This window comes from Schistocerca americana, chromosome 2, assembly GCF_021461395.2.
Source record: "Schistocerca americana isolate TAMUIC-IGC-003095 chromosome 2, iqSchAmer2.1, whole genome shotgun sequence".
Lineage (NCBI taxonomy): Eukaryota > Metazoa > Arthropoda > Insecta > Orthoptera > Acrididae > Schistocerca > Schistocerca americana.
In genome coordinates this window covers 47,153,689-47,181,248 of record NC_060120.1, presented here as the reverse complement: position 1 = coordinate 47,181,248, position 27,560 = coordinate 47,153,689, and the positions used below count along the sequence as shown (strand labels likewise).

At 43.0% G+C, this 27,560-nt stretch overlaps 1 protein-coding gene across 1 annotated transcript in view; it reads left to right on the top strand.

The window, feature by feature from the left end:
* LOC124593774 (metaxin-2-like) overlaps nucleotides 1-27,560 on the top strand; it is a 64,584-nt gene that overhangs the window by 33,066 nt on the left and 3,958 nt on the right. The window lies entirely within an intron of this gene.

The following is a 27,560-nucleotide window of genomic DNA, read 5'->3' as shown; positions in this document are numbered from 1 at the left end:
TTGCTACGTCGCGTAGGGGAAATAATTTCACTATCACGTTTGGACGCCTACACAAGAAAGCAAAAAAGGCTGCCGCTCAATACCTTGAATTCTGTAGGCGGCGAGATGGATTCCAAATTGGCGTGACCACTCCGTCCAGCTTTCCAGTGCCGCATCAAAAGGACAAAAAGGTGGTGCAACTGCGTGTTGTGGCTGCGGTAGCGGTGGAGTGGCGGCCGCCGCATCGTTTTGCATTGCACGTTGACCCTGGACGAGCTGTCCAAGGGCATCCAATAAGGCCTGCGTCTGCTGATTCTGCAAGCGATAAAATTCGGACAGTACATCTGGAGATTGTGGCGAAGCCATGACACAAGTAATTTAAGCAAGTATAAAGAAGAAGACCGTATGTACACTTGGCAAGACAGCCCAGTCACTATGAGGTGAAGCTGAAAGGCACGCACTTAAGCTCACGCAGGCTGGCGCGAGGTCTGGAACAGTTAAAGGATTTGAGTCTAGCAAATAAAGAACGTAGCTGTTGGAATACTTAACTTTAATCCATAATTGGTGTACATCGCTCTTGATGGTACATAAATAAAAATCTCAATATAAACTGGTAATGGCGCCTTGCTAGGTCGTAGCAAATGACGTAGCTGAAGGCTATGCTAACTATCGTCTCGGCAAATGAGAGCGTATTTTGTCAGTGAACCATCGCTAGCAAAGTCGGCTGTACAACTGGGACGAGTGCTAGGAAGTCTTTCTAGAACTGCCGTGTGGCGGCGCTCGGTCTGCAATCACTGACAGTGGCGACACGCGGGTCCGACGTATACTAACGGACTGTGGCCGATTTAAAGGCTACCACCTAGCAAGTGTGGTGTCTGGCGGTGACACCACACCAACAGTATTTTGTCGGTATTTTGCGTGACAGTTTAGAATTCTCTAGGCCTTCATTCCAATGATGAGCTGCGTTAGCGTAACGGTTAAGGTATTCAGTCGGCCCTCAGCCGTGGCAGCGTGCGGACGGCCCCGCGCGCCGGTCAGTGCTCCGCTGCAGGCGCTGTTTACTTCCGCGTCGTAGCTTTAAGGCTTGTGTCCGCCCACCGTGAACAACATGTCGAGCGCTTACCGCCGTGAGACTCTTAGAGCTTCCTTCCCAGCTGAACATGCGAGACCTCGTGCACATGAAGTTGAAACGTTCATACGTGAAGTAGTTCGTTTAGATCCTAACCACGTTCTCGGAATCCATTTTTCGATCACGAGTAGTGTCGTTTATATTAAAATGACAAACACCGAGGTGTGTGAAGATGTTATTCGCTGCCATGCCAATGGACTTAGGTGCAAATACTCTGATGGTCACGTCGAAAAATGGCAAACCTTCACGACCTACCATGTCCATAATGGTGTGCGTCAGGTCAAAATTGAACTGAAAAAGCATATACCATCATACCTGACAATTGGCGGGGTGCGCGCCATTGTCATGTAAGACGGCCAACCCCGAACATGTGCGGGTTGTGGACAAGAAGGCCACGTCAGATCCGCCTGCATGCGACGCCGCCTGATCCAGACGCCGGTTGGCGAGGAAGCGTCCCCAGCGGTGATCACTGAGATCCCTGTGACATATGCCAAGGTTGCCCAGGAAGGTAGCACCTCTACACAAGGTCTTCCTGCTCCGTTGACGTCGTCTGATCAGGTAGATGAAACCACTACTGAGAATCCTTCTGAGGTGCCACAGACGCCTGATCCTGACCTGCCGAATCTTCGCAGCACTGTGACTAAAAATGCTACTCAGATGGACGTTGATCTGGGAGTGGTACCTACTTCTGCTTTCCTTCAGGCTGGTGCGGAGTCAGACGAAAGTCACCCGCAATCAGACTCTGAACGACATGTTCGAAAACAAGGGTCGATACGAAAGAGAAAGAAACGTAGCCGTGCACCCCCTGATGAATCCATTCTACGAATGGATACCAGGAATGCAGACCCGAAGATGGATGACAAACCGCTCTTTAATGACCAAAAGTCTGATGCGAACGACCCGCCACAGGCGACCACTGGCAACGAACACCCCTCCTTACGCGCGGACGCCCCCACAGGTCGACGTTGAAGAGAGCCTATCCGCCGAGCCGAATACTACGTCTCCTTTCCGCGTGGATGATGTGCACAGCCGATGCCCTACCGCAGTATCAGCCTCCTAGGCAGATGACGTGGAGATCGAAGGGACTGGGGTGGACGGTGCTGATGGTGGGGCACCCCCATCGGTTGCGCTCTCGCCCGCTAACTCTCAACAATAGCAACCTCTTCAGCAGACCGGCAAGGTCGACGACCTCTCGCTCCTGAAGAAGGAGCCCCAGTTGTGCCTGTGGGACTCCAGCACCAGCATTATCGTGTCGCAACGATTAACCTCGCGACCATTCGTGCGCCTCACAAACTGGCGCTGCCCCGCGATATGATTTATGATGCGGACATAGATATTGCGCTTTTTCAGGAAGTGCATGTCGCCGATTTTTCACCACCACGTGAATTCACGGCGCATCTTTCTCCCGCTTCGGACGCCGGTAGTGGTGTTGCCATCATCATACGAGAAGGTCTTCCTGCCGAAGATGTCCTATACCTCCCCAACGGCAGAGGTATGGCCCTTACTCTCTTTGGTGTACGCATCGTCAACATTTATGCACCGTCGGGCTCCAGCTACCGTCGTGAACGCAATGCTTTCTTCGCGAAAGTAGCTACACCCCTTTTTATGGGACCACAGGATGACTGGGTCATGGGTGGAGACTTCAACTGCACCCAGCGACCTCAGGATCAATTGCCGCGTCACTCACCATGCGCAGCTCTGGAAACAGTCGTCACGCGGCTACAATTTGTCGACATGTGGAGACATGTTCACGGTGATCTTTTGGGCTTTACGTACTACACTGCGCACTCCTCTAGCCGACTGGATCCCTTCTACATCTCGCGATCCCTAATTCAACCCACCCGACAGGCTGAAATCTTGCCTGTTGCTTTCTCAGATCGTGAGGCTTACTTTCGTGATGTTGTTCTCACAAGAGAGGCAGTATGGCACGGACGTGGTTTATGGAAACTGAACACGGCACTTCTTAATTCACCTGACTGTCGTCTTCTAATAGAAGACACTTGGATCATATGTAATAGACGCGGTCCCACGTATCCGTCTACCATATCCTGGTGGATCCAGTGTGCAAAACCTGCTCTTCGAAAAACTTTGATCCGGTATGGCAAAGATGTTGTCGCCTGGAGGAAGAGCACTGTAGACTTTTACTACAGGTTCCTACGAGAATGCTCCACGATGCCAGCCTCCCCTGAGCGCCATACAAGGATGAACCATGCGAAGGCCCAAATCTCCAATCTCATGCGAAGGCATTTGGAAGGAGTGATAGTACGATCTCGTACTGCTGATCGCATGCCTCATGAACATCCGTCGATGTACCATATCATCCAAGAACGCCAAAATCGACGCCGAAAATTGATTCACGTCCTAACAGACCAAGAAGGGCGTCACTACGTAACCCAATCTGCAATAGGGAATGTGCTTCACTACCAGCAGCTCTACGCCGCAATTCCACGTTCCCCAGAGTTGATCGAGGAAATCTCATAGTTCCACTTCGGTGGTTTCCCAGGAGATGCGGTAATTGACTTCATGTCAGAGGTGACTGATGATGAAGTCCGCGATGCGATCTGGGCAGGAACCATCAATCGCTCCCCAGGACCCGACGGTCTTCCTCTCGAATTTTATCGCACCGTCCGTGATTTGTTAGAGTCCACCTTCACCTCCATCTGTCGGGAACTGATGTCTCCGGAAGTATCTGTGCCAGACGCTTTCATGGAAGGAATTATTATTCCAGTTCATAAACCGCATGGTGGCAACAATATCAGTGATTATCGGCCCCTCACCCTCCTTAACAGTGATATGAAAATATCCACTCGCCTTTTGGCGGCACGACTTAAAAACGTTGCCCGATAGGTTGTGTCGCCAGACCAAGTATCTTTGGGAGGGGATAATAATATCCGCACGGCTTTATGCCGCTACAGGGATATGATCGCCGTTACCCAGGCACAACGCCTCTCTGGGGCACTTGCGTCTTTGGACTTTAGTCAAGCTTTTGATAGGGTTGACCTTTCGTTCCTTACGGCCGTTCTCCTCCATATGGGTTTCCCAGTCGCCGTTCTCACGGTAGTGTTACGCCTTCTGCGGGGTGCCTCTTCCAGGATTATGTACAATGGCAGACTCACTCCTCCGATTAAAATAGGTCGATCCGTACGCCAAGGTTGCCCTCTATCAGCGATTTTGTACGCCTTTTCCTTGGAAACCTTGCTATGTGGCCTAAGACAACGTTTCGTAGGGTTGTAAATAGATCGCTACCGATTCTGCTGCACGGCCTATGCTGACGATGTAGTCATCTGTTTACGTAATGCCGACGAGGTTCAAGCTGTTTTGACGTGGGTAGCGACTTATGGTGAGGCGTCGGGTAGCTCTTTAAATGTACGTAAGTCACAAGTTATGTTCATTGGCACGGGACTTTTCGTGGAGTGCGTTACACCTCTCACCACCGTTGATACCATTCGCTGTTTGGGAATAGATTTTTCATCTGATCTCAGACGTTCAGCCACCATCAACTGCCAACGCCTCCTTCTAAAGATCAGAGCCTTCGATACCTAGATATTCTCCAACGAGCTCGATATGTCAATATATATATTGCATCCCGAGTTCCCCATGTAGCACAAGTTCTACCTTTCCCGCTTACTATGGCACGTCGCATGTTGGCAGCGATGGCATCTTTCGTCAGCTCTGGGCTGTTCTTCAAAGTTAACTATGCAACCCTTACTCTACCCCGTGAACGAGGTGGGATAGGTCTGTTTCACGTGCCGGATAGAGCTCGCGCCCTATTTGTCAGCTCCAAGATGACGGTATGGACACGTTGCCCAACGAGCCTCACTGGTCTCCTCCTGTCGGCATATACGCCAGTCTCACTGTCAGCCCCAGTGATGATCTCGGACGTTCCGGCCCAGTTCCATTATATACGATACTTGTTTCTTGAACTCAGTTATCTACGCCTCATCTTACCAAGACAGCTTTTACTCAAAACAAAGGCAGTATACAATGTCCTCCAATTAGGTAGTCCACCTAACCTGATTGAACAAAAGTTCTCCCTGGTTTACTGGCGCCATGTATGGCGCGCAGTGTTCGCCTGTTACCTTGACACGAATGTTCAATCTGTCTGGTACCTAACTGTCAGTGGTAAGCAAATCAACCAATTTCACCTTCATCATATGCACCTCGCCCAATCATCTCTATGTTCCACGTGTGGAGTGCCAGACAGTGACGAACATCGGTTTGTTTGCGGACCGGCGGCGGAGGTTTGGCACTTGATCAGTCGTATTGTGGCTTTCCTAACGCGGGACATTCCGGTTCGGATTACTCCCCTTTCACTATTATTTCCGGAACGTGACTATTTTCCTTGGACAAAGACCAATGCTGTGAATTGGATTCGCGGACATGCCATTCACTACCTATTTGGACAAACTGTAGACTCTGTGCTCGATTTTTGGACATACCTCAATGACCGTCATTATGTCGTTGTCCGTCACCCAAAATACAGACAATTTTTCTCGACCTTCCTTGGGAGTGCTTTCCACGACCCGCCTCGCAGCTGGAATGTGTTAAGCCAAGAGAGAAGAAGGTTTCCTGTTCGAACCAATGAACATTTCTGAACAATTGAACGGAACACATCAATTTCGAGAAGACGTGACTCAACATACTACCAGCGGGGCGCAGAAGGCCTATGATCAATTACACAACAAAACTAATCAAAAAAAATAAAAACAATAAAAATAAAAATAAAAAAAGTTATTTGACTGCTGGATAAGAGGTTCTGAGTTCAAACCTTGTTCAGTGCTTAATATTTTGTTTACTTAAAAACGATATCGAGGTCTCTTACTTCATGAATTTTATTCGTTTGAATGTAATTTTTTGAAATTTCTAGTTCTTTGTCTCTTCATTATAATCATAATAAGTTTTCGGTTTTTCTAATTTTGTCCTCCAATATTTCTTTTCACAGAAATTAAAAACAATGAAAAGGCACACGTACAATATTCATGTTATCTGTTTTATTTGTGTATCTTCTCCTCTGCAGTCGCTGTTTTACTATTCATATTGAAATATATTCTTTGCGACAGTATTAAAAGTATTATTTAGTTTAGAATTTCGGCTCGTACGTTGCCGAACTACTTGATTGTCTGACGCAATTCTTTGCTTCGCTGCTTTGGCAACATCAACATATTCAATGTTGTCGTCAACTGATCTACGTTTTGGCAAGTATTTGCTGTCCGTTGTGACAAACACAAATTTTTTGCACATTGCGCCTCAGTGACAATATATTTTAGTTTTTATGTATTATTACGTCCACAATTTAGTTTTGTGTACTTCGTCAATTTTGTTTTAATCAGAAATTTTTAGAAAAAAGCCAAATGACTCTCATATAAATAAAACTTTTATTACAGTCGTGAAAGACGGAATATTTCACCTATCTGGTACTTAAATTAAATGAGATATTGTTATACAGTAAATTTTATATGAAATTTAGGTATATTGTCCACATTTCATTCTCAACATTGTGGCAACTACAGTCGACTATACGGAAAGTATACGCTATGGACTTTTACCTCTGCAAACTCTTCAAAATTTCGTGCAATGGTTTCCTACATTTAACGCTGCACAATAACTGCGTTGAACATCGAAATAGAATTAAGTCATTTATGGGGGGATGGTATCAGACAAGAAGATGCGTAAAAATCAAATTTTTGGGCCAAATAGTTTTCGTGAAATCGAATGATAAGTGTGTCAAAGCAGTCGGAACACCATGTGTCTGCACAGGCGAGCAGTGCAGTGATGACAAAATCGCGCACAGCGCGGAATGCGGGGAGCACGTCTCTGCAGCAGCGAACGGATTAATGCGGCCGTGGTGGTCTTACTTCATAAACTGCGCGCTCCCCCCTAAACGTAAGTTTGCGAACTATACTATACTATGGCGCTGCTTCTCTTGGCGCATGCGTCATTTGCAACTGCCAACGCAGCAATCTCCCGCGTCTGGACGGGCATGCGCGAAACGCGAAGATAAAGGACTTCAACTATAACCTAAGGACATCACACACTTCCATGCCCCAAGGCAGGATTAGAACCTGCGACCGTTGCGGTCGCGCGGTTCCAGACTGTAGCACCTAGAACCGCTCGGCCACCCCGGCCGGCTCTCAACACAGGCCCTCTAACTACAATGTTGGCAACCAGAAAGTGATTAGCAAAAACGTGATGCCTGTAATTAGAGTTCACTGTGCCCACTCTGATGGAGAATAAAAATTGTTGATTATTGAAGTGCATTATTCTGAGGATTTAGGATGATGTCTGGGATTAATAGAAAATGCAGTTTACTATAAAGATTTTCGCTATATTCTGAAAACGATAAAGCGTAAAATTCCAGACAAATGATTACCCTATCAGCTATTGTACTACCAGAGCTGTTCAGAGTGTATTGTACGGACCCTATTATCCCGAGATAACGAAAATGTTTAATAATTGTCATCGATGTGAATGTTCAAAGCGAATGCTCGCCAAAATATGATGTTTATACTCATCAAATGCCACGCTAGCAATCGTAGAAAATCTGTTCTGCGGCGACACGTGAAAATATGACATACGCAAACTGAGAATAAATCACTGAAGTCGTTCCGTAATTAACACTTTACCTCAATGCGAACTCATTGTTAAGTGCATATCGAGTTACGTAATACGGTATCCAAGGCTGTTCCTGGCAACTGCGCAAACGCGACGCAGCTTCCGAAACAGAGGGCGAGCTGATGCGAATCTAGAAGAGAACTGGTGCCTTACTCTAGCTCGCACGCTCTTATTTATATAGCCGCAGTGCGGACTGCCGAAGGCGCAGCCAACATCTGCCCTGCTGACTAGCCGCTGGGCTAGCAAAACACCACTTCAATTTACTAAATAATTAACTGCTTCATTCGCTGAAGGCCAACGAAGCTCTCGATTTAATTGTGCAATCCGCACACAGGGAAGTATCTGTAATAAGATTCTGACGTGTCTAGGCTAAATACTTTTGGCGAGAGAATTATTTTAGTTGTACTGCACGCAGTATATGAGCTCTGAACTTGCCCTTTGGAGAGACGCTACAGCTATAGTTTTATTGCTACCTTTTTTGAAACTTCTCACACCTTTGTCATTGTAGCGTATCTCCATTCTACCTAAATCTAAACATCCTAGCTTTATCTAATGACTTACTTAATCTATCTTGCTTCCGAACTTTTAGGACACAAAAACAGAAAATGATGAATTTGAACCTAAATATTACTTTATGAGATCCAGCATGGTGTTTCCCTTAAATCACAATGAAAAAGGAATCCGAATATAAATTTTGAAGTTTATAGCTCCTTCCTGTTGCGCTGATCATTTTTAAGTAAAATGTCCAAATTTCGAAAACTGTTAAAGTAACTAAACTTAAACTTAACACATTATTATTTTAGCATCATTCCTGAAATGCTATCTACTTTTCAGATTATTTACTTCATTTTTAAGGTATTGCGTAACATTCGTGACGTCATAGCTAGTTACTGCAGACTAGGCTGGCACACAATGCAAAGTATATGAATTATTTATGGCGTGAGTAGGCTGCTTCCCTACATCACCCTCTACTTAATTGTTTTGAATGTAAATGAAAAAATAAATTATTTACAAAAAGGGAAGCAAGTGTGCAGCTTAACTCCCTACAAAAATGGAAAAATTGAAATTTAAACATTTAGAAATATTAAAAGAAAACTAGTTATCTACTTCAAATATCTAGATTGCTGGTATGTTCACTGCCTCTTAAGCAGAATCGGAAAACTAATAAGAACATCTATAAAATACGTAAATTTCAAGAATGCAAAATTCATGGCACTGACACCATGCATATTAAATTATTCATGAAATGTGCACTAAACGGATGGCATGATACTGCCTAGAAAATCACTCAAAATTGTAAGTAGTTTCGAAAAACAATGAAACAATTTGGCATACATATTTCCTCACATACATAAACACATAAACATGAAAAATTGTGAAAATGTCTGGCTTAAGTTTCACTTAATTAGGTAAAAATCTTAAACCTAGTAAATTGTCTGTAGGTATTTTTGCATACATAGGTACAAAGAAAATGACATGGTTAGTCCTGTTACATAAATAAATAATGAAATCTTAGCAGTCTTTTCTACACCTGAAAGAGAGTTTCACAAATCATAACACTTCCATTTTTACATACGTTGTTGTAGCCGCTTTGGCTGGCGTTCTACATTTGATTCAGAAGGGTGGAGGGGGGAAGTTGCTGTGGTGTGCGTCCTTCACGTCCACTCTACACTACAATGGGGAAAGGGGAGGGGTCACTGTGAGCTGTGTCCCAAGTCACTTCACGCTCTCACGCAGCTACCAGGCTGCTACTATCTGGTTTGTCCTGTAGAAGAAACAAAAAGAGTGCCTCAGACTCCGTTCACTCAATAACTAAGGGAGGGTCACAATGAAATGTGGATATATACATTTTATCTCTCACTCGTTACTGAAACAAAGTTAACAGAACGGTTTTCTATTTCTATCTCATGGTTACTTTACTGTAAGTAAATCGGTAAACAAATGCCTCAACACGCCTTTTATCACGTACCAAAGAAAAATTTGTGCCCAAGGCATACAATTATGAAACCTTTAAATCTCAAATTATAATTTCTGGGCCGAAACACTGAACCAATGCTCGGTACATTCCTGACACATCTGTATTTATTTACAGGATGACTCATCGTAGCCGGCCGAGATGGCCGAGCGGTTCTAGGCGCTACAGTCTAGAACCGCGCGACCGCTACGGTCGCACGTTCGAATCCTTCCTCGGGCATGGATGTGTGTGATGCCCTTTGGTTAGTTAGGTTTAAGTTTTAGGCGACTAATGACCTCATAAGTTAAGTCCCATAGTGCTCAGAGCCATTTGAACCATTTGAGTCATCGTCAACTATCTCATTCTTAGAGACAGTATGAGTATAGTTAATTATTAGTTGTCATTCTTAGCTTCTCTGTACATTTGAGTAACTTCTGGAAATAGGAGTGCAATTGCTGAGTGTTCGAAACACACTATGATTAGTCGATTACTAAATTAACTTATTGGTACTCTGCCGCTGAGTCAGTTCCACATTTCATTGAAGTTGAATTATACTGAGCTATTAATAATGTTTCACGCCTGCAGTTATGTTATTCTGGTTACGTTGCTAGTGTATGTACTTATGTAATACTCACTGTATTAACAGTTTAAAGCACAGCATAGCATACTGATTTAATTTCTATGGTGTATTGCAGCTGATCAGTTCGCTCACGTGTCAATCAATTTCCACTCGATCGAATGCTGAAACCACAGGTAGTCTCTCTCGACTTACCACTAAAGTGCATTAAATAATCATGAATATGTGTTATGCTAAATTCCCTAAAACTGCAGGACACCATGAGCAGCTTTGTCTCATCTAACATAAGGGTACCTATGGTCGCATTCACGCCTCCAACTCATAACCTTAATATGTGTAGGCGTGATAATGGCCAGCTCCAACCTCATAAATACTTCAAGGACGCGTCCTTCACGTTTAACCACAAACACTGTTCAATTCCATTATTATTGCCATTCCTTGCTATATAAGATGAGTTCCTCATTATAATTTATCTGTATATATTCCATAACACTAAGCAATCTCTTCCACTATTTACTAGTTAGCTCTAATGCTGACAATAGGTCTCATTACCACTCCAGCTTCTGCTTACAAAGGAATTTGCATATCTTTTCAATATTACTGTTGAACCATTTCCAATATAACAAGACTTTGTACATATATATATATATATATATATATATATATATATATATATATATATATATATATATATTACTCAGATTCATTTACAACTTCATTACTTCACACCTCTCTATTGTTTATTTGTCCTATTAGGTTTGTCACATCCAGTAGTTTCTTCACTAATCGGTGGATAGAATGGTTACAGAACTCGTGGTTTGTTACTGGCAATATTTGCAAAATTTGTTATCGGAAGAAGAAATCGAAATCTTGGGGATAGGAAAGATGAAGAATGAGTGAGACCTGAAATGGGGAAAGAAGATCTCAGACAGCTGGGACTGCACAGCTGCCACACTGTGAAGAGGTTACAGAACAACCTCCTCCCTACCGAGTTTATTGGCTTATTACTGTCTTGATAGCCATGTCGGAAAATTTTAGTAGTGGAAAGAAGGGGTCGAAACTTTGGTGGGTAGGAAAGATGAAAAATGAGTGGGACCTGAAATGGGGAAAGAAGATCTCAGACAGCTGGGACTGCACAGCTGCCACGCTGCTTAGAGGTTACAGAACAACCTCCGCCGTACAGAATTCATTCACTAGCTATGAATTTCTTTAGGTCGATCACGTTTCTGAGACCTAATACTTTTTTACTCTTCGGGTACTCCCACCTATACGCATTAGCATGCGGTTTTCTTATAATCCTGAAAGGTCCTTGGTATGAATTCCTTTGTTTCCGCTTCTGCTTTGTTCAACCTACTTTTACTAAGATTTTTCAGAACTCTCATAGGCAGCTCCCAAGTTTCAACATTAGCTACTATGTGTTTGTCAATAAATCGTACTGTAATTACTCCAGTTATTGGCCAGACCATTTTTAACTGGCTTCTTTCAAAGTCAACAACACCTTGACACTTTGATAAGAAAACTATGCCAATTAGAACCTCGGTACTGAGATTCTTTACTATTAAGCATGGATGATCAATTACATTACCATTAACATTAAAGGGCAGCAAAGCTTCTTACTTTACCATTTTTGACACCTTACCAGTACCACCAACTATTCTCAGTCCGGATAGCCTTATTACTGTAAGCTTATCTTTACTAGGTAAGGCACCAAGGAAAGACTGAGACAAAGCTCTCACTTCACTGCCACTGTCTAAGAGACAACGTACATTGTTACCTAATATATTTACTAGTATTATAGGATGGCTTATTCTAGGTTGTACAGGTGGTTCCTCAAATTCATCCAACAGTTCCTTTTGGATTTGTCTCCAACCAAAGTGGTCGACCAATGTCTTCATTACATTTAGGTCTAGGTGTGTATGGGTTTCCTGAACCACATTTTCAGCTGCCTTTTCCAGTCGGTCTGATGATGATGAGGTACCATACTCCGTGGAACGTAGGGGACGATGCGGGAGACCCGCACTGCTGTAATAGGCAAGGTCCTAGAGGAGGTGGTTTGCCATTGCCTTCCTCCGACCGTAATGGGGATGAATGATGATGGTGAAGACGACACAACAACACCCAGTCATCTCGAGGCAAGAAAAATCCCTGACCCCGCCGGGAGTCGAACCCGGAACCCCATGCCCGGGAAGCGAGAACGCTACCGCGAGACCACCAGCGGTCTACTAATTTCAAATCAAAGCACCGCACGACTTCATTACAATTAGTTTGCTGAACGTGACCCAAATTATTGTGGTCGGAGCGACTCTGCGCCTCCAAACCGGGCATAACACTAGTTACAGCTAAACCACTTTCATTATTAACGTCCGGTTCCTTATCAAGTGACAACTGGTCACAGCCACTGGGTTCATCGACCCGCAACAGGCTACCCTCTACATTCTCACTTACCTCCTGCCATAAATCTATCAGCACGGTATCAACATCCTGCACAGGCACTTTAGATAACAGCACATCATCCTCATCGTAAATATAAGCATGAATTTCTTCTGCTTCTTCACCTGACAATTCAGTACTTTTAGCTCTTCCTAACATTACGTTGCTGCGTTCTCTTGCTCTTCCCACTTAGAAAGCGTCTCTAACACGGTATCAACTAAATACTGTGAGTGGTTTAATGTTTCTGCAGTATCATTGGGTGCTACCGACTAATCGTCCGAATGCTCGGATTGAGTATTTTGATCTGTCTCACCAATCGCTGTAAATACTGGCTTAGGAAAAGTAACCGCCTGGTGAGCGCCAGTGTCCTCATAGACGGGAACTGGTTTTCCTGCCTCTGCCAACTATCGTTTCCCTTATTGCCATTATAGCCAACTGGAACAGCATTGCTTTCAACACTGTTGTTTACCTGCACATTTTCGTTACGAACAAAATTACTACCCTCAGTTTGCCATTGTTGGTTATGGTTATCATTTCTCCATTTCCTACCTTTCTTAGGATGGTGAACACCTTCTGTTCGGATGTTTTAAATTGCCATTCTGCTCATTCTTAAAATTACTATTAGTGCTATTACTATTTCTATTATTACGTGCGTGTTCCTCATTGGTAGCAACACGCTCTACATGTTCCAAATATTCAGTGAAACGGTTAAGATTGCCTTTAGGGGCGGACATGATTCTAGTTTGCCAATACCATGGCAATTTAGGTTCTAGACCTAGTATTATGATTTCAGGTTTCAGCTTTTCCGTCAAATGTGACAGACGTGAAATCCAAGATCTGGCAACTTTGATAGATTCCCTGCTGGCATTGAACCGTTTCCCATTCCAAAATTCTCTCAACACCTCATTCAGCTTATGACTAGACCAGTAGTCAAAAAAATGTTCAAATGTGTGAGAAATATTGTGGGACTTAACTGCAAAGGTCATCAGTTCCTAAGCTTACACTCAACCTAAATTATCCCAAGGACAAACACACACACACACACACCTATGCCCGAGGGAGGACTCGAACCTCCGCCGGGAACAGCCGCAGAGTCCGTGACTGCAGCGCCTGAGACCGCTCGGCTAATCCCGCGCAGCCTAGACCAGTATTCATTAATGAAAGCTGTCTTAAATTCCACTAATGTGCTACACTTCAACATGACATCAGCTAACCAACGCATTGCATCACCTGCCATGTGACTTCTAATAAATGAATATTTCTCGCGTTCAGACCAAACTGATGGAAACACATCTTCAAAATCGTTCCAGATATCTAGCGGATGGATATTCTTGTCTGGATCGAAACGTAAGAACTGTCGACACCCGATAAAAGGGGCGTCTGCAGCTACACAGCCATTACCAGAAGCTACTGAAGCTACTTTACTCTCAATTTTAGCAGTGTTAGTGCTAATCGTTTCTACTTTCATTTCAACATTACCTACACTTTGCACAACATGAGTAGTATCAGTCTTAATTGCTTCTATCTCTGATTGACATATGTTCACTTTTACATTAACATCTTTAAATCTATCTGAGCACAGTTCAAATTCCGCCTCTATTTTTTCTGTTAACTTTTGCTCCAATTCTGCATCTTCCTTTTGGAAGTCTTTGCGAACCTTGGCAACTTCGGACTTTACCGTTTTATGCATCCCAGATAATTGCTGAGAAACCTTTCCCTTAATGTCAGCATGGTTGGAATAAATCTTATAATTTAAACTGTCCAGATCTGCTTTGAGTTCAGCTTTTAAATCTCCTTTCAAATTATTGCAGCCAGTCTTGAAGGAAGCATCTAATTCTGCTTTAGTGGATTCTAATTTATTGTCCATTACTTCAAACCGTTTATTACAATTAGTTTGGCTGGCCCTAATCCTGTTATTTACCTCAGTTATATCAGATTTTAATTCAGCCATCATTTTAGCATTACTGGCTGTCATTTTAGCATTACTGCCTGATATTCCCTGCAATAGTAACTTTAAATCAATTGCCCCAGTACTTTTGGGTTGCTCATTAGCTGGTTTCTTATCACACTCAGGTGACAAAATACGAGACCCAGTACCAGAATCATAAGAAAATGAGACATCTGATGTATTATATCCACATCTCCTTTTTAAACATTACCAACTCTGATGACTTTCATTTTTAAATCATTAGAGAAACTATCATCCAGTAAAGTAACAATATCTGATTTCTGCTTTGCTACAGGGGTTTATGTTATTGAATCATCGCCTCTTTTCACATTATTGTTAGCAGACAATGGTTCGGATTTCACTTTAACATCACTACTTTCAAGCAGATTAACATTTTAACCTTTGTCTGGATTTGCACTTTCTTCATCAGACACTGGTTCTGATTTAATTTTAACCTCAGATTCTTTTAGCGGTTCCATCGCCGACAGTATTTTAGTGAAGGTTTTCACGTAACTTAGTTCCTTCTGCACGATGCATGGCGATGATGGCGCAGCGTACCAGGATTAACTGATGCGGTGCGGCGCGTTGAACTGCAGACGGCACCTCGACAGCTGCTCTGAGTGTGTGTGTGTGTGTGTGTGTGTGTGAGACCCGCAACAGCAGGCGCGGCTCCGGTCGCAACGGACTGCAGTGGGGCGAGAAAGGTTTCTTGCGATGCCGGCGGCACAACTAGATTCAGCGCCAGCATCATCAGTCCAGATGCGTTGTAATCCAAGGCGTCGATAATCCAATTGCGTCGTCAATGTGCACACGTAACACTGTTCATCACTGTTCTATTGTTCAGTTGCGTGTCGCATTTCGCTTCCGAGTCCGAATAATTAAATCACTTTCACTCACTTTAACAGTGTTTATTCCGGCCGATTAGCACCATATGTGGGGCGGCGGGTTGAAAATAAAGTTATTACATTTTGTTTGTATTGCTGTTCTCAACACACGCTCTCTTACTACAATGTTGGCAACCAGAAAGTGATTAGCAAAAACGTGATGCCTGTAATTAGAGTTCACTGTGCCACTCTGATGAAAAATAAAAGTTGCTGATTATTGAAGTTCACAACACTGAGGATTTAGGATGATGTCTGGGATACACAGAAAATGCTGTTTACTATAACGATTTTCGCTGTCTTCTGAAAATGATAAAGCGTAAAATCCCAGACAAATGATTACCCATATCAGCTATTGTACTATCAGAGCTGTTCAGAGTGTATTGCACGCATCCTATTATCCCGAGATAACGAAACTGTTCAATAATCGTCAGCGATGTGAAGGTTCAAAGCGAATGCTCGCCAAAATATGATGTTTATACTCATCAAATGCCACGCTAGTAATCGTAGAAAATCTGTTCTGCGGCGACACGTGAAAATATGACATACGCAAACTGAGAATAAATCACGGAAGTCGTTCCGTAATTAACACTTTACCACAATGCGAACTCATTGTTAAGTGCATATCGAGTTACGTAATACGGTATCCAAGGCTGTTCCTGGCAACTGCGCAAACGCGACGCAGCTTCCGAAACAGAGGGCGAGCTGATGCGAATCTAGAAGAAAACTGGTGCCTTACTCTAGCTCGCACGCTCTTATTTATATAGCCGCGGTGCGGACTGCAGAAGGCGCAGCCAACATCTGCCCTGCTGACTAGCCGCTGGGCTAGCAAAACACCACTTCAATTTACTAAATAATTAACTGCTTCATTCGCTGAAGGCCAATGAAGCTCTCGATTTAATTGTGCAATCAGCGCACAGGGAAGTATCTGTAATAGAATTCTGATGTGGCTGGGCTTAATACTTTTGGCGAGAGAATTATTTTAGTTGTACTGCACGCAGTATATGAACCCTGAACTTGCTCTTTGGAGAGACGCTACAGCTATAGTTTTATTGCTACCTTTTTGAAACTTCTCACATCTTTGTCATTGTAGCGTATCTCCATTCTACCTAAATCTGAACATCCTAGCTTTATCTAATGACGTACTTAACCTATCTTGCTTCCGAACTTTTAGGACACGAAAACAAAAAATGATGAATTTCAAACTAAATATTACTTTGTGATATCCAGCATGCTGTTTCCCTTAAATCACAATGAAAAAGGAATCCGAATATAAATTTTGAAGTTTATAGCTCCTTTCTGTTGTGTCGATGATTTTTAAGTAAAACGTCCAAAATTCGAAAACTGTTAAAGTTACCAAACTGAAACTTAACACATTATTATTTTAGAATCACTCCTGACGTGCCATTAACTGTTCAGATTATTTACTTTATTTTTTAGGTATTGCGCAACATTCGTGACGTCATAGCTAGTTAGAGCAGACTCGGCTGTCACACTGGAAAGCATATGAATTCTTTATGGCGTGAATAGGCCGCTTCCCTACAAATTGTCTGTCTGTTGTTTCACTGTGTGTTTGCTCACTTCTTCTTCTTCTTCTTTCGCTTGTGCCTTTTCCCACAGATTTCTTAGCGTCGGCATGGTTACAATGTATTTTGCATGGTTAATTTAAAGTGGTGACCGGATGCCCTTATTGCCGCCACCCCATACACTCTGGGACGGAATCAGTGTACCCCAGATGTCTGTGTCTGGTGGAAACCATGAAATTGTGTGAACGTGGTACAAATGTCTGCGAGGCGTGTAATTGGGGCGGGCTGTGGGGACCAGCCCAGTATTCAACTAGGGGGATGTTAAAAACTGCCTAAGAACCACATCCAGGCTGGCCAGCACACTGGCCCACGTTCTTAATCCGCCAGGCGGATTCGATCTGGGCCAGTGCGCCTACCCGAGTCCAGGAAGCAGTGCATTAGCGCTCTCGCCTAACCTGGCGGGTTTGTGTGTTTGCTCACGGTGGACATGTTATTTCAAGTAGCCAATGGCCTCCCGTCAGTGGTAAGTCCGGCTCCCGTCACATCAACGAAATTAAGCACTTGGCTGGGTGTTCATCCGGGTCTGCCGAGTGCTATTGGCAATCTGCGTGCTCTCAGCCCTAGTGAGGTCAGTTGAGAAGCTAAATGGTTGAGAAGTAGTGGCTTTGGTCACGAAAACTGACAACCGAGAGGGGCTGACGATATGCCTGTCCATATCAGCATCCATTTGAGGATCACATGGCGGTCGGTCCGTACTATTGTACCTTCCGAGACCTCTTCGGATGGAGATGTATTTATATACGTGGTATCTAAGTGTGTACATCCCCAGTCCCTGCAGCGTCTATCCGGAAATATTTACTATTACCGTGGAGATGTTGCAGTTTGCACTGCTAAGTAGGATATCGGTTCGTGATTTCTTCTTATCGTGTTTCTGTAGATTTTACCTGAGGGCGACTCGACCCTTGAGATGATGTTTAGCATCAGATTTAAAAAAAAAAAAAAAAAAAAAAATTCTAGTCTTTAATATACTCGTACTTCCATTACCTTTTCTGCTTTCTATTTTAATATTTTGAAACCGTACAAGCGTTCTAGATAGTTGATCTTCCCCTATTCTATACTTCTGTGGTAGATAACCTCCTACCTTTTCTTATTTCGCAACTTTATAAATACTTTTATCGTTTAATCGGTCACTTATAGCTTCCAAATAAATTTGAAGTTTTTCATGAACATTTTTTATTTGCATACTTTACCAACAAGATGTTTAATTTCAGCTTTTAAAATGGTGTAAATGCACAGTTAATAAATTAGTTTGTATCACAAACATCTTTTGGTACTAAATGCAGAACTGCGTATTGACTCATCAGATTGATAGAGTTTTTAGAATATTCTGCTCCCTGTTTCGCAATTAAATTTACAAAAATTGAAACGCCCCCTTTGGAAAATTATGAATTACTGTGCTGGTAAACTTCTACGTTATTTGATACAGAGACAGCTGAGTAAAATTGAATGTACTCAGACAGTTCTCTCTTTACTTATTCTGATCATCACTAAACTGACACACAATATTTTTTTTTAGCGTAACGCAGTCTGACTTTCAATAATCCCTACAAAAGAATGGCCCTGACTATCAAGGACGTATAGCTTTCATGAAGCACTTACCTCACAAAAATCTTTGTTACTCGAACTACTGCAATACAGCGAGCGCCAATACTGCCAGCGAAATAAAAGATTCCAACTACTGAGGGCACTAACTACTGATAGGCATAGTTAGCAAATGGAAGATTTCGATAGAGAACAAACAATGTGTTTACCTTAACAATGTATGTTCAATGTCTGTACAAATTGATATATGTATATCAATTCATGACCTCCATCTGTACAAATTTCCTTTTTCTGGCGGACACACGTCCAGATCGTCCGCTTACAGTAACCTCTCAAAACGCTAGCATCTCTCTCTCTCCACATCCACCACTACTGGCCGCTCACGTCCAACTGCCCAACGCTACGTGCTGTTCACATCCAACTGCCCAACACTACACAAGCGAATATTCCAACAATGAGTCCAACCAACCACAGACTGCACACAGCACAGTCAGTGATTTTCATACAGAGCGCTACGTGGCGTTACCAACATAAAAACCTAAACAGCCTACTTACAAAATAATCTTCGCTAGAGACGAGAACATAAAACCGGTAACTTCTCGAAGTCACTGGCAGACTGCTAAGTGTCTCACTCTCAACGATTATATCCCCAGGAAAATTCAGTGTGATTCCGTGATGATATTACAAATTTTCTAGGATAGTACAGAAGGATAAATGAATCAATTTGAGTTAACGGACAATGATCCGGAAACGACAAAGTCTAAAGTTATAATCGAATAACGTTCTAATACCTCTGACAATTAAATACCTGTAGTCAAACTCTACGGTAAACAATTTTCCGAGGTGACAGTGTGGACCAAAACAACCAAAGAATTTCTAGCATACATCTGTTCTAAAATGCATGTCTTAAGAGCTATGAGCACTCGTTCGCCTCCGATACTGAGCAATACATTTTGGTCTAAATTACCTCCTCTGGAAATATGGAAACCAAAGAGTATGCACTGGAAGCGATGTGTTTTACAGACGAACAAGTGCTCATAGCTCTTAAGGTATGCATTTTGGAACACATATGTACTAGGCATCTTTTTCTTATTTTGGTGCACACTAACACTGTATTGAATCTTCTGGGGTGATCAGGAATTTGAAATTAGTAGTGCCATGTGGTGATAGTTATTGTATGAATAGCTGGCGTTTTGCACCAAAGGGTAATCTAATGCATTCTGTTGCAATATATTCCATGGAAATTCGAGATTCTCTGAGTGAGATTACATTTTTTTGGTCTCCTTGTGTTCTTGGACCCGAAGAAAGAAAGAACGATTGTCTGAGGTTCATCTTGCTGTAACAGTCTATGTAAGTTGTAAACGACTTAAAATTTGTGTGCGGTATGTAATGATTTGTAAAGCTAAACCATCAGTGTCCTGAGTAGACGTGGCCTTAACGGAACATTGACCATTGTCAGGCGCCATACTAGAAAATAATTAGTCAGTTTCTTTCAGCTCATCTTCGGGACGTGCCGCCGGGTAGGACACTAAACTTTCTTTCAGATTCCACACGCTATGCTGCCGCTACGAATAATTTAATATACTTCAGTTCAGATTTTTTCAAGGTTGCGAGATAACGTCCCAGACAGAAAGACCTGGTCATAGGATTCTAGTTCTAGTATAAGATTTCATCTGCAACAGATTACGCTTGTTATCTTGTATTGGTATTCGAGACGAAACCACGATCTGGAGTTACGGGTTTTATTACATCACATTGAACTGGCCTACGAAATACAGGGTGAGTCAAAAAGAATACCACAACTTTAAAAATGTGTATTTAATGAAAGAAACATAATATAACCTTCTGTTATACATCATTACAAAGAGTATTTAAAAAGGGTTTTTACACTCAAAAACAAGTTCAGAGATGTTCAATATGGCCCCCTCCAGACACACGAGCAATATCAACCCGATACTCCAACTCGTTCCACACTCTCTGTAGCATATCAGGCGTAACAGTTTGGATAGCTGCTGTTATTTCTCGTTTCAAATCATCAATGGTGGCTGGGAGAGGTGGCCGAAACACCATATCCTTAACATAAGAAAAAATCGCAGGGGGTAAGATCAGGGCTTCTTGGAGGCCAGTGATGAAGTGCTCTGTCACGGGCTGCCTGGCGGCCGATCCATCGCCTCGGGTAGTTGACGTTCAGGTAGTTACGGACAGATAAGTGCCAATGTGGTGGCGCTCCATCCTGCTGAAATTGTGGAATTTGCAGCTCTCTGCTAGCTCTGCGAGTCGATTTCCCTGGGCTGCGAACAAATGCTTGCTGGATGCGTGCTACATTCTCATCACTCGTTCTCGGCCGTCCAGAACTTTTCCCTTTGCACAAACATCCATTCTCTGTAAACTGTTTCTACCAACGTTTAATACACCACCTATCAGGAGGTTTAACACCATACTTCGTTCGAAATGCACGCTGAACAACTGTCGTCGATTCACTTCTGCCGTACTCAATAACACAAAAAGCTTTCTGTTGAGCGGTCGCCATCTTAGCATCAACTGACGCTGACGCCTAGTCAGCAGCGCCTCAAGCGAACAAATGTACAACTAAATGAAACTTTATAGCTCCCTTAATTCGCCGACAGATAGTGCTTATCTCTGCCTTTTGTCGTTGCAGAGTTTTAAATTCCTAAAGTTGTGGTATTCTTTTTGAATCATCCTGTACTATCAGGTGCTATAAGCACTTAAGTCTTAACTATACTTTTGATATATGTTGAGGAATATCCGTGATGATTCAAGAGAGAGGAAATTAATTAGTTATAAACCCGTAACCCTGAGTACTGGGCTAGTTTGCTAATTGCTGATCCGCGTCGGGCTAAATTAAATTACATCATACTGTTCACAACATTATTATTTCTCTTTTATTTTGACGTCACTTTATTAAAAGCTATCGAATCATATAGAAATTAAAATAAATTACATCACACTAGAGCCAGACCAAATTAAATTAAATTAAATTACATTACACCACCTCTGATAGTTGCCTAACCTACAACATTAGCAACAACAATACCGGTACACGTACTCCACTGTCAGAGGTACCCCCTAACGGTATCCAAACTATTTCGCTTATAACTTCCGATAGGGACGTTTTCAGACCAGGGTAGCTTACCTCAAATTGATAAATTTACCCTGCTCCATCATTCCTGAAAGTTTGTAGCGTCCTGACGGAATCAACATGTAGATATTAGTGTATTAGAAAGCTGTCGCGCTAAAGTGGTTAAGAGTGGACTGAGACAAAGATGCTGTACATGAGGTAAAGGAAAACAACGAGAAATGTGGGAAGGGAATTTATGCTTGTAAGCTGTTTATATCCATGGAGAAATGCTACTGAGAATATTCCACTTAAATCGTGTCATGACTGAGATGGCGCCCACAGTGCCAGAAGGCACATCTAAAAATACTTACTGCATCTGAATTTACTGCCCGTACGTGAAACTCAACTATCGACGAGCCATAAATGTAATGAAGGGTGAATCGAAAGAAATAATGGCGGAACTTCAGAATTTATATATGAAAAGAGTTTACCTAAGCATTTCCATTATACATTCCTTGTGCACCACGCGATGTTACCGACACCAATATAATCAAGCAAAATAATTCGCCAAACAAGAAAAGAAATTACGCTACGGAATATGAGTACACTGACTCCATTAGTACCATATCCCGTCTATAACAATCCGTATCACTCCTAGTATGAATCATGATTAGCTAAAAGAAAATGTTCGCTAACACTGCCTCATGTTAGTCACCTAAAATCAGTTGGGAGTCCCGCCAAATAGTGTCTCGACCCAAACTCTTTTCTCGCGTTCTTACAGACCCCGTCCAAATAGCTTCCGTACTTCGAAGGAAAAGCTATATGTTCTTTTCCGTTTTCTTACCGACGCAGCCAAAATAGCTGCCGTTTGGAGGTTAGGTAGAAGGGGATGGCACTCTGGGCCATTCAGTGTGTAGAAAGAAAACGCACAGACCTTTACCTCCATGCAACCAGCTGCCACCATCCGGCGCAACGCCAGTCAGCACTGACCACCTTGGAACATTGGGCGCGCGTAATTTATGACAAAGAAAGCCTCTCAGATGAATTACACCACCTAACGGAGGTATTTCGGAAAAATGGGTACAGTGGAACACAGATTGGTAGGGCCTTCAAGAGGAGACAGGCTGACAAATTTCGGGAAGAGGAAGAAGAAGAAGAGGAATATAATAAGAAACTCTCCTTGCTGCCATATTTGGGTCCCCTGTCAGCGAAAATCTAGAGGCTACTGAGAAAATCGAACATAAATACCGTCTCCCGATCACCGCCGAAGACGGAAGAGCTGTTGGGCTCAGCTAAAGACCCACTCAAACTCAAAACACCTGGCATATATGGTATTGCCTGCGAATGTGGTGTACAGTACATTGGACAGAAGCAGCGCTGCATCTCTGAAAGGTGCGAGGAACACATCAGACACGTCCGACTTGGACAGACAGAGAAATATGTTATAGGTGAACATAGTATCAAAGAAAACCACACCTTTGACTTAGAACCCACTAGGGTGCTGTGCCAAGCTGGGAGCTATCGGGTCAGCGTCATTGAAGAATTGATAGAAATACAGGTCTACGAGAATCTTGTGAACAGGGACGAAGGTTATCAACTTAGCGTGGCCTGGAATCCAGCTTTAGCCGCAGTACTCCGTGAACGCAGCAAGGACTGTCCAGTTCGCGAGACGCGGCCGGAATGCTTTGACGTAGACACGAACGGCGCACCCGTTTCCCCCTCTGCCCCTCCCGCGGTTAGGTAGCGGGGGCCATGCCGCAGGTATAAAGGGACCGGCATCCACAAAGTCTCGGCCCTTCGACAGAAGATGATAAGTATGTCACTCGTCGAAAAGTCGCTGAAGACACCGGTACCCAGATGGAAGCCCGAAAACTCTTCACCAGCTGCATACGACAGGAAAGCATACATTCACATTTCTTTGCGTATAGTATTTTATAAGGTAGAAACTGCAGACAATCTCAGCATTTGACTAATCGAGCGTGGAAAAGCACTTAAAAAACACCGCTGACCTATGTACCTGGTCAAATAGTGCTATTCCGTGTCTGTTTTACTTTCACATCTGGCAAAACAACGTGACGATGCTTGTTTGACTATACGAACATAACTTTCGATACACTGCAGAAAGTTTGTTAAAGCATTTTTTTAGTATTCCTGATCATATCTTCATATACATTCTCACAAACTGCCTGAATGTAGAATAGAGTAGAAAGTACATGTGGTCTAGGAATACTCATTTAACGTATTCGTAGATAAGTTTACTCTGCAGTGAAGCGACGATGAGTAGAGATCTAAAATATGTCGAGAAATGAAGAGTTAAAACCGAAAACATTTTAAGGACCATATTTCACAAAATGTGTTTTCGGTATTATTGTGGTCTAGGTATTGTGTTGCACGTCCCTCGACTGGATCCCATGGCCAGACCATGGAAAAAGTCTTTCAGACATGCGTTAGTATATGTCGCTTGGTCTTTCCAAGTTGTGCTTGCCTTTGAGATTCCAAAATTTAAAAGACATGTGAAATGGTTCCTGTTGACTGCAATATTTCTGTACTTGTATTATCACAAAGAAAACAAAGTGCCTCATTAATAATGGCCGTTAGTATGGAAACTTTCTTACTGCTCTTCTGTCGAAAACTGACATTTTTGAAACCGTGGCTGTGTACAAAATAAAAGCTGATCATCCGAAAGAAGGAAACAGCTACCAGCAGCGCTGTTTGGAAGCATTCAGATTTATGACGTCACCATACTTCACTATGAAATAAAGACATTGCCCAGTCAGTGTAAGCTCTCTCTTGTATGCTATGATAGATTGATGAGGTATGTGGTTCTCCTTTTATTTACCTACAGGCAGTAGAAAATTTACTACTTCTTCATACTTCTGCATCCTCATCTATACCTGCTGATGAACTATCTACAGAAATTCTTTATTTGTGTGGCCATATTGTCCGTAGTTGCTTTATTCTTTTCTCATCCCTCACTCTGTCTCTCTCTATCTCTCTCTCTTTCTCTCTCTCTCTCTCTCTCTCTCTCCCTCCCGGTGTTTCATTTCACCTCTTGCTCTTCAGCCCTTTTCCCTCCCACTCTCTCTCCACTGCACTACTCTGCATTCACTGTTCACTCATCCTTGACACCCTCCACACTCTGTCACCACTCCCACACCCCATTTGCTCTCCATCTGGATCTACATTTCCGTCAGGACATCTTCATTTCTCTTTCACACTAAATAAATACATAGTAACACAAACAATACAAATAAAGAATCGAGGAGGAATTGAACACGTTTAGATCAAAGTGAAATCTATCAGCGTAACTGGTAACACTACACAAAACACACGAGACCCATGTAGCCTAAAGGTACAAAAAAACAGTGATGTTGCCATGTTGTGGCGTGTTTCACATAAAGAAACGCATTATTCAGCCCACCAGTGTGAGATTACGCCGGAATCATACGCGTCCGCCAGGGGGCCAAGAGGGAGCACTTGGCTTGTCCTGGTATCTGAGTACAGACTTTTAAATCACTACAGAATTTATTCGATATTTCTAGCAGCCACTGTCTGCGACGTAGTTAAACTGCAGATTTAACGATGCCGAACGCGACGAGAAATACTGTAGCCTTACCAGTAAGTATCTGTCACACTGTTGATGGGAAACTGGTGCGGCTGCGCCTTCGGCAGTCCAGATGGATGTGAACCTTTCTAGAACCGTGCCGAAATAGTGTCTTCAATCTTTTTCTGTCTCTTCCTCATTCAGCGGTTACCGTACTGCAGTGGAGAGACGGTCCAGCACCGTGACACACGGAATACGTGGCCGATTCCCAACACGTCAAAAAAATGGCAATAGCGTACATGCTAGCCATTAGTACCCGTGTCTTCTAGTGGTCCCACGAGTGTAGAATGGAACAAATTCGTAATTTACCGTATTTCTGTTGACATGGATAGTGCATGAAGTATTTCTCATTTTATGTTTAGTTATACACGAGGGAACGTCATATTGCAGTACAAAAAAAAATGGTTCAAATGGTTCTGAGCACTATGCGACTTAACTTCTGAGGTCATCAGTCGCCTAGAACTTAGAACTACATAAACCTAACTAACCTAAGGACATCACACACATCCATTCCCGAGGCAGGATTCGAACCTGCGACCGTAGCGGTCGTTCGGCTCCACACTGTAGCGCCTAGAACCACACGGATTTTGCAGTACATTAAACAGGTTGCATTACAGTACATAACATCACATATGGAATCCTGCAGGTGTGCAAATTTATATCTAAAATACGGACTCCAACACATTAGTCGAAAATAGCAAATTCAGTTTTCAGCGCTAGAAGACTGGGGGAAAGAGTAAAACTTAAAGGCTGAAAAATGCGCACTCCACCACAAGGATACTCGCAGAGTTTGCGGGTGCAACGCCGCGCCACATGCAGTCAGAGAGCTATGAATTCTGAATTCCTGACACGGCTGCACAATAACGTGACAAACTGGAGAAACGAGGATCACCTTGGAGCAGTCCTTAGCTACTGAAAATTGATTCTGATGGCCAGTCTGAGGATGATATTGAGAGGTTGGCCGCCGAGATTTATTAGTGTATTGGCCCCGGGCTGCACTTTACCTAACAAACCTAAAGCATGTTGATTTGATAATACATTTCATTTTATTCAGTCATGCCAGCCGAAACAGGAATAGGATGCAATGTTAGACAGTTGAATCAAATTATGAGATCACTACATTAATAATACAAAAATATGTACTTTGCATAAAGTAGTATCCTTACAACATAGGTACCAAAGTAACTTACTTTTAAATACAATACAGATGACTGTAATGTTTTAAGATAAGATAATAATAGAACGCTTCTCGTCAAATTTAGTTTTTGCGACACGATACGTTTCCAGACTTGCACAATAGGTTAATATTAAAACTGACCTGGAAAAAAATTTCTTCGGCACCTGTAACCAGATTGAACAGTACCAAACACGAGAAGAAAAAGAAAACGGGCAGGCAGACGGAGTTTTCCTGATGTGTGGGAAATACCGTAATTAAAAACAATATATTTTGCAACAAAGTGTTTTTCGATCTACAAGTCAATCGGTTATCAAATAACTATAGTGGGCGCCGGTGGCGACACCTACAACGTGCTGACATGAGGAAAGTTTCCAACCGATTTCTCGTACACAAAGAGCAGTTGACCGACGTTGCCTAGTGAAACGTTGTTGTGATGCCTCGTGTAAGGAGGAGAAATGTGTACCATCACGTTTCCGACTTTGATAAAGATCGGATTGTAGCCTATCGCGATTGCGGTTTATCGTATCGCGACATTGCTGCTCGCGTTGGTCGAGATCCAATGACTGTTAGCAGAATATGAAATCGGTGGATTCAGTAGGGTAATACGGAACGCCGTGCTGGATCCCAACGGCCTCGTATCACTAGCAGTCGAGATGACAGGCGTCTTATCCGCACGGCTGTAAAGGATCGTGCAGCCACGTCTAGATCCCTGAGTCAACAGATAGGGACGTTTGCAAGACAACAACCATCTGCACGAACAGTTCGACGACGTTTGCAGCAGCATGGACTATCAGCTCGGAGACGATGGCTGCGGTCACCCTTGACGCTGCATCACTGACAGGAGCGCCTGCTATGGTGTACTCAATGACGAACCTGGGTGGACGAATGGCAAAACGTCATTTTTTTCTGATAAATGCAGGTTCTCTTTACATCATCATGATGGTCACATCCGTGTTTGGCGACGTCGCGGTGAACGCACATTGAAAGCGTGTATTCGTCATCGTCATACTGGCGTATCACCCGGCGCGATGGTATGGGCTCCCACTTGTTACACGTCTCGGT